Source organism: Rhinoderma darwinii, chromosome 4, assembly GCF_050947455.1.
Source record: "Rhinoderma darwinii isolate aRhiDar2 chromosome 4, aRhiDar2.hap1, whole genome shotgun sequence".
In the NCBI taxonomy this organism is placed as follows: domain Eukaryota; kingdom Metazoa; phylum Chordata; class Amphibia; order Anura; family Rhinodermatidae; genus Rhinoderma; species Rhinoderma darwinii.
This window is the reverse complement of record NC_134690.1, coordinates 74,994,913-75,004,167: the sequence shown is the minus strand read 5'-3', so window position 1 is coordinate 75,004,167 and position 9,255 is coordinate 74,994,913.

Sequence of the window (9,255 nt, the reverse complement as noted above, 5' to 3'; positions counted from 1 at the left end):
TGTCTTCCCTCCGCCCACTCCAGGACGTGCCTGCCACGCTACTGTCTACGTTGCCTCAGGTACCCTCGCTGAACTGTTGAACTCACATCGTACTTACCTGTTTAGCCAGCTGTCATCCCGCTACGTGGTACGGCCCAGTGGGTCCACACCCCGCTTCATTACAGTACGCTCTAGCCATGGACTCCGCTGCTCAATTCAAAGGCTTGGCACCCTCCCAAGCTATGCAGGCGGGCCTGCTGGATCTCCGAGCTAGGCAGGATCAGCTCCTTGTGGCAGTGGACCCTATGGCGCAGCAGCTAGGGATGCTAGTTGCTTCTCTTCCTGCCTCTATGCAAGTCCTTCAAGCCGATCCTCCTGTTACTCCTCCTAGCAGTTCCTGTCCGGATCCTCGGTTCTCGCTGCCATTGCCCTCTCGGTTCGATGGAGACGCCAGTGCTTGTCGGGGGTTTCTGAACCAATGCCACATTCATTTTACCCTGCACTTCCGAGCATTTCCGTCGGACGGAGCCAAGATCACATTCATAATATCCCTCCTGGCAAGGCCCTGGCATGGGCTAATCCTATCTGGGAACGTCAGGGACCCAAGATTTCCAGGGGTTCGTGCAAATATTCCGATCTGTTTTTGAGGAGCCAGGGCGAGTGTCATCGGCATCCACTGCCATCTTCAACCTTCGCGGGCGAGTATACGATCCAGTTCCGGACTCTGGCAGGAGAGCTATCCTGGAACAATAAGGCCTTTGTGGCATCCTATTGGTAAGGCCTGTCGTCCGAGATTAAGGATGAACTGGCCGCTCGAGACCTGCCTCCTGCCTTGGACGACTTGATTCTGCTTGCCAGAGAGATCTCACGAGGTTCGTCAGGAGCGTCGGCGCCCTAGACTGGCGCCCAACTTTCAGCAACCCCTCTTGCCTGCTACTATTGCTTTGCCAAAGGTCCCAATGCAAGTAGACCGACTAAAATTATCGATCCAGGAGAAACAGCACAGGCGCACCTCTGGACTTTGCTTATATTGAGGCCTCGCTGGCCATGTTGTGCGTCTGTGCCCTCACAAGCCAAAAAACCCCAGTGCCTAGGTTTGGTTGAAGAGACAACCCTGGGCGTCAACACATTGAATCAAAAACTCTCTTCCAAACTATTCATTCCCGTAACCATCATTGCTGGCGAGAGGTTCCATCCGGTCTCTGCCTATCTGGACTCCGGCTCTGAAGACAACTTCATCTGCTAGGACCTTGTGGATCTCCTTCAGTTGCCTACTATCCCACTTGAAAGGCTGTTGATTGTTGCCTCGGTGGATGGACTGCCATTGCCTGAGCCAGTTGTGTCCATAACCAAGCCGTTCAGACTCCAAGTGGGAGCCCTTCATGCTGAACTCATCTCCCTGTTCGTCCTGTCCAAGGCCGTCAACCCCGTGGTGCTGGGTTTGCCTTGGCTCCGTCTGCACGCCCCCGTCCTGGATTGGAATTCTGGAGAGGTCCTCCAGTGGGGCCCGAAGTGTCTTGACCACTGTCTGGGCCATATAAAGTCGCCACAGCCTGCCGCTCTTCAGCCTTTGACAGGGTTGCCTTCTTGTTTCTCCATGTTCTCCGATGTCTTCAACAAAAAGGAGGCTGAGACCTTGCCGCCACACCGGGCATATGACTGTCTGATCGACCTGGTTCCTGAATCGTCTCCTCCTCATCGTAGAGTGTACCCTCTCTCCTTGCCAGAGACCCAGTCCATGTCTGCCTACATTAAGGAGAACCTGGAGAGGGGTTTCATTCGTAAATCCTCATCCCCGGCCAGAGCGGGGTTCTTCTTTGTTAAGAAAAAAGATGGATCGCTACGACCTTGCATTGACTACCGAGGCCTAAACCAGATCATGGTGAAGAACAGGTACCCTCTGCCTTTGATTTCTGAACTGTTTGATCGCATACGGGGGGGAGTTATGCCCTTCGGCCTGTTGAACGCCCCCGCAGTATTTCAAGAATTTGTCAATGACATTTTTCGTGATCTCATTTATGTTTGTGTTGTGGTGTATCTCGATGACATTTTGATTTTTTTCCCCCGATCCAGTAACTCATCAAAGTCATGTCCGCTAGGTGTTGCTCCGTCTAAGAGAGAATCGCCTTTATGCCAAGCTGGAGAAGTGTGTATTTGAGAAGAAGTCTCTATCCTTCCTGGGCTATATTATCTCCGATCAGGGCCTCAAGATGGACCCCCAGAAGGTAAAGGCAGTCCTGGAGTGGCCACTCCCCCAAGGCTTAAGGGCCATACAATGCTTCCTAGGATTCGCCAACTTCTACCGGCTGTTCATCCCCAACTTCTCGTCTTTGACTGCTCCTATCTCCACCCTCACTAAGAAGAGTATGAATGCCAAATGTAGACTCTGGAGGCTAAAGTCGCATTTGAATCCTTAAAAAAAGCCTTCACGTCTGCCTCCATTCTGTATCATCCTTATCTATCCCTACAGTTTTCGTTAGAGGTGGACGCTTCCTCGGTTGGTGCTGGTGCACTGTTGTTCCAGAGAGGATCGAAAGGCAAGGCTGTGGTTTGTGGCTACCATTCTAAGCTGTTTTCTTCCGCAGAGGGCAACTACTCGATTGGGGATCAGGAGTTACTGGCCATCAAGCTGGCTCTGCAGGAGTGGAGACATCTACTGGATGGCGCACTTCACCCTATCCTGAATGGAAAACAAGAATTTGACCTACCTACAGACGGCGCAGCGGTTGAATCCTCGTCAAGCCAGGTGGTCATTGTTCTTTGCTCGGTTCCGGTTCGAACTCCACTACCGACCTGCCGACAAGTATGTGAGGGCCGACACCTTGTCTAGATCTTTTGAAACTGAGGACGCCATAGAATCTCCACAGAATATTATTGACCCATCCTGCATCTTCTCTATGAATCCCCTGCAAGTTAGAGACATTCCTCCAGGAAGGACTTTTGTACGTCTGGCTGACCGAGGAAGAATTCTTCGCTGGGGTCACAGTTCTAAGCTGGCAGGTCACGTAGGTGCTCGTAAGACCCAAGATCTAATCACCCATCAGTTCTGGTGGCCCACGCTACCCAAAGATGTTATGGACTGTGTCTCCCCATGCACGGTATGTGCAGCAAATAAAGTTGCTCCCGTGGGCCGAGTTCTCTTATAACAACCACACCAGTGAGTCAACCACTTCCAGTCCATTCTTCATCGTCTACGGTCAGCATCCTCGTATAACTCTTCCTGTTTCTACTATGTCCCAGATTCCTGCAGCCGACTCGACCTTCAGGGACTTTCTACAGATTTGACAACAGACGATCGTCTATCCTGTTGGCGGTGGACCGCATGAAGAGAAAGGCAGGTACAAGAAGACGGGCGCCTCCACAGTTCCTTCCAGGGACTAAAGTCTGGTTGTCTTCTACGAATATCCGGCTGAAGGTGCTATCGTGCAAATTTGCCCTTAGGTTCCTCGGTCCCTTCGAAATCCTGCTACAGATCAACCCGGTATCCTACAAGTTGCGCCTTCCCCCTACCCTCAGGATTCCTAAATCGTTCCACGTCTCCCTGCTGAAACCCGTGGTCCTGAACCGCTACTCCAGGACTCCAAGTTCCTCAGTGGTCCCTGGTGGCTCATCGGGGACTTTCAAAGTAAAGGAGATTCTGGCTACCAAGAAGGTGGGAGGAAGGACATTTTATTTAGTGGATTGGAGGGGGTTCGGCCCAGAAGAGAGGTCTTGGGAGCCAGAGGAGAACATCGATGCTCCTGTCCTCGTGAGGAAGTTTCTCTCCCGCACTGGTCCCAAGAAGAGGGGGCGTAAGAGGGGGCATACTGTAACGTCTATGGCCACCGCCCGTCGTTCTGCCTTAAACCTGGACGGCCGTGGTCATGGACATCTTACCTGCATGCAGCGTCGTCCTCCTGTGAGGCGCCGGCACTCACTTCTGGACATCAAGACTATCTCTGGCGGGTGCCCGCGTGTGCACGGCCTTAAAGGGCCAGTGCGCGCATTTTGAAGGAAGTCTGCAATCTAGCCCAGGATGTTCTGGGCAATAAAAAGGGCTCTGCCCTCTTGCTCTTTGCCAGAGCATTGTTTGTTACCCATAGTTTGTCGTGCTAATGGTCTCCCAGTGTCTTCCAGTTTCCCAGTGTACCTTGTTCCTGTATCCCGTATCCTGTTTCAGTGTTACTCAGTTCTAGTGCCGTGCTGTGCTGTTGCCGTGCTGTGCTACAGTCTTGCTTGATTTGCGACGCCTCTCCTGACGTCTTCCCGCCACCTGGTCCAGGACGTGCCTGCCTCGCTACTGTCTATGTTGCCTCAGGTATCCTCGCTGAACTATTGAACTCTGTACTTACCTGTTTGGCCAGCTGCCATCCCGCTATGCGGTACGGCCCAGTGGATCCACACCCCGCTTCGTTACACAAAGCAGCTGTATCTCAAAAGTTAAAAATAATTTTTTATAAAAACGAATAAGAAATTTGTACCAAATACACTGATAGACACACACACACACACACACACACACATATATATATATATATATATATATATATATATATATATATATATATATATACACTACCGTTCAAAAGTTTGGGGTCACCCAGACAATTTTGTGTTTTCCATGAAAACTCACACTTATATGTATCAAATGAGTTGCAAAATGACTAGAAAATATAGTCAAGACATTGTCAAGGTTAGAAATAATGATTTTTATTTTAAAAAATAATTTTCTCCTTCAAACTTTGCTTTCGTCAAAGAATGCTCCATTTGCAGCAATTACAGCATTGCAGACCTTTGGCATTCTAGCTGTTAATTTGCTGAGGTAATCGGGAGAAATTTCACCCCATGCTTCCAGAAGCCCCTCCCATAAGTTGGATTGGCTTGATGGGCACTTCTTGCGTACCATACGGTCAAGCTGCTCCCACAACAGCTCTATGGGGTTGAGATCTGGTGACTGCGCTGGCCACTCCATTACAGCTGCCTGCTTCTTCCCTAAATAGTTCTTGCATAATTTGGAGGTGTGCTTTGGGTCATTGTCCTGTTGTAGGATGAAATTGGCTCTAATCAAGCGCTGTCCACAGGGTATGGCATGGCGTTGCAAAATGGAGTGATAGCCTTCCTTATTCAAAATCCCTTTTACCTTGTACAATTCTCCCACTTTACCAGCACCAAAGCAACCCCAGACCATCACATTACCTCCACCATGCTTGACAGCTGGCGTCAGGCACTCTTCCAGCATCTTTTCAGTTGTTCCGCGTCTCATAAATGTTCTTCTGTGTGATCCAAACACCTCAAAATTCGATTTGTCTGTCCATAACACTTTTTTCCAATCTTCCTCTGTCCAATGTCTGTGTGCTTTTGCCCATATTAATATTTTCCTTTTATTAGCTAGTCTCAGATATGGCTTTTTCTTTGCCACTCTGCCCTGAAGGCCAGCATCCCGGAGTCGGCTCTTCACTGTAGACGTTGACACTGGCGTTTTGCGGGTACTATTTAATGAAGCTGCCAGTTGAAGACCTGTGAGGCGTCTATTTCTCAAACTAGAGACTCTAATGTACTTGTCTTGTTGCTCAGTTGTGCAGCGGGGCCTCCCACTTCTCTTTCTACTCTGGTTAGAGCCTGGTTCTGCTGTCCTCTGAAGGGAGTAGTACACACCGTTGTAGGAAATCTTCAGTTTCTTGGCAATTTCTCGCATGGAATAGCCTTCATTTCTAAGAACAAGAATAGACTGCCGAGTTTCACATGAAAGCTCTCTTTTTCTAGCCATTTTGAGAGTTTAATCGAACCCACAGATGTAATGCTCCAGATTCTCAACTAGCTCAAAGGAAGGTCAGTTTTATAGCTCCTCTAAATAGCAAAACTGTTTACAGCAGTGCTAACATAATTGCACAAGGGTTTTCAAGTGTTTTCTAATCATCCATTAGCCTTCTAACACAGTTAGCAAACACAATGTACCATTAGAACACTGGAGTGATGGTTGCTGGAAATGGGCCTCTATACAACTATGTAGATATTGCATTAAAAACTAGACGTTTGCAGCTAGAATAGTCATTTAGCACATTAACAATGTATAGAGTGTATTTCTGATTAATTTAATGTTATCATCATTGAAAAAAACTGTGCTTCTCTTTCAAAAATAAGGAAATTTCTAGGTGACCCTAAGCTTTTGAACGGTAGTGTGTATATATATATAAATACACGAAACAAGAGCAAATGAACACAGCACTCCACAAATCCAGGAAATCAGGCCATGTGCTCGTCATCAGGGGATGAATCAATTCCCCAACTTTTAAATAGAAAACAGCATAGAACGTAGTAACGGCACCAGGACTTCAAGGCAGATGAAAAGCAGGGTGGATTTATTCACCTCAAACACAGCAACGTTTCGGTTCAACAGGAACCTTTCTCAAGCTATATATATACACATATACATATATATATATATATATATAGCAGAAGAAAATTTGCAGCACTCCAACATGAAAAAAATGGTGGTTTATTCAATCCAAACTAACAGCAACGTTTCAATCCTACAATAGGATCTTTTGTAGGATTGAAACGTTGCTGTTAGTTTGGATTGAATAAACCACCATTTTTTTCATGTTGGAGTGCTGCAAATTTTCTTCTGCTATATATCATTATACGTCCTAGGATCGGGACGTTTTGCTGGGCACCTGGTCGATTATTCATTAGTGAGTGCTGCTGTCTTCTTGTGTGCTATATATATATATATATATATATATATGGTGTACATAGCCTTTAATCTTTTCTCTGACATCTAGCAGGAGTTTGCTTTAGAAAGTGTTGCAGACCTCTCTGAAAGTGAATGAAACACTATATAACCCCCATCATCCCTGCATATACCAGCCATCATCCCTGCATATACCAGCCATCATCCCTGCATATACCAGCCATCATTCCAGTATATAACCCACATCATCCTTGTTAATGTATAAACCAGCCATCATCCCTGTATATAACCCACATCATCCCTGTATATAACCCACATCATCCCTGTATATAACCCACATCATCCCTGTATATACCGACCATCATCCCTGTTACTGTATATACCAGCCATCATTCCTGTATATAACAGTCATCATCTCTGTATATAACCCACATCTTCCCTGAATATTCCAGCCTCGCGGGTATATACAGGGATGATGTCTGGTATATACAGGGATGTTGGAGGTTATATACAGGGATGATGGCTGCTATATATAGGGATTATGGGGGACTTATACAGGGATGATGGGGGTTATATACATGGATGATGCCTGATCCAGCCATCATCACTGTTTATAACCCCCAGCATCCCAGTATATAACCCAATCAGCCCCATATATAACCCCCATCATCCCTGTATATAACCACCATCATCCCTGTATATACCAGCCATCACCACTGTATATAACCCCCATGACCCCTGTGTATACCTGCCTGGCTGGTATATACAAGAATGATGGTGGTTATATGCAGGGATGATGGCTGGTATATACAGGGATGATGGGGGTTATATGTGGGGATGATGGGGTTACATACATGGATGATACCTGGTCCAGCCATCATCACTGTATATAACCCCCATCATCCCCGTATGTAACCCCCATCATCCTCGTATATAACCCCCATCATCCCTGTATATACCAGCCATTATTCCTGTATATACCAGCCATCATCACTGTATATAATAACACCCATCATCCCTGTATATACCAGCCTGGCAGGGGACCAGGGAGTGATGGGGGTTATATACAGGAATGATGACTGGTATATACAGGGATAATGGTTTTTATATATATAGTGATGATGGGGGTTATATACAGGGATGATGGGTAGTCCAGCCATCATCCCTGTATTAACCCCATCATCCCTATATATACAAGCCATTATGCCTGTATATAAACCCTAACTATATAACTTTATCCTTCAGGGAGGGGTGCTTACTCACCCTCTCCTCACAAGCAGGCTTCTTCTGCTCCTGACGGGCAGTGTCAGAGGTGTGCTCTAGCAGATGTGCCTAGCGTGCAACACATCTGCTAGAATGAATAATAATGTAGCGTGTCCGCGCTGGTCATGGTGGGGGCGGCAGAGCAGCGGGCCCCACCATCTCGGCGGGCCCCACCATCTCAGTGGGCCCGGGGCCAACGCCCCCCTGTTCCCCGCTAGCTACTCCACTGGGCATATTTAAGCCAGCAGCCACCAGCTCAAGAGGCACTAGGCCAAAGTACGCAATAGCAGCCACCATCTTAAGGCCTACTAGACCCAAGCAGATAACCCTTGAATCAAGATGGGGTGCCCTCGGCCCAGTGTCTGCCAGTCATTTCACAATAAGCCAGCCATCTTGCCAACCTGAGCCATAACTAAGTTTGTGCCTCTCATCAGTAAGAAGAATTGCCAATACATAAATATTCCTGTGCCTCCCAGAGTGAGAAGAACTGAAAATATTGTCTATGGCTGTGTGCACCATCAGCGCTAGTTGAAATTATATATATTTGAAAATGCAAGTAAAGTTTGCCAGTTTTGCATTCTAATTTCTGCTTCATTTAATCTTTCTCTATGACATCTTTGTGACGATCGCCGATCTCAGGTCACGTCACAGGGGTGAATTACACTACTGAGTTTATTAATTTACCCCATAAATCCACGCCCACCTACTCTAGATGACAGGATTATGCTAAATTACTCACATAGGTTTCCAACACCCCAATAATTTATACCACAGTATGCTACCACCACCTATACTTATCTAGGCAATAGGGGCCTATGTCTCTATGTTCCCTTAACACCAGTTCCTATAACACAGGTTATCTAAATTGAACATAAAATACAGGTAACGTTCCTCACCTTCGGAAGATTACGTTCTGTAAGACTACAAGGAAGAGACTTATAAATATTTCATATTTAATACACAATAGTGCAGTGCAATACATAAAATAGTTGTCAGATTAAAAGATAAAAAATATACATACGGTTACAATGCAATCAAACAGTTTATTAAAATAAAAGGGATAAAAGAAACAGAACAAAACCTTACTGATGTACAGCGGCGATATCCTGGCTGTGGGGACAGCTGAAAATATGGGCAGTCACTCCAACCGAGATATGGATCCCCAAAAGACTGACACCGACCCTCATTTCTCATGGCATTTTAAACCCAATTTTTCCCTCCAGTTCACTGAGAGGAAGCTGTTCATATGATAATGAAGCATACTCCTCCCATTACACAGTTGTATTTCTATAGAGACACATAAAAGTGGTCATGTGTCCTTGCAGGAATCCCCTAGAAATACA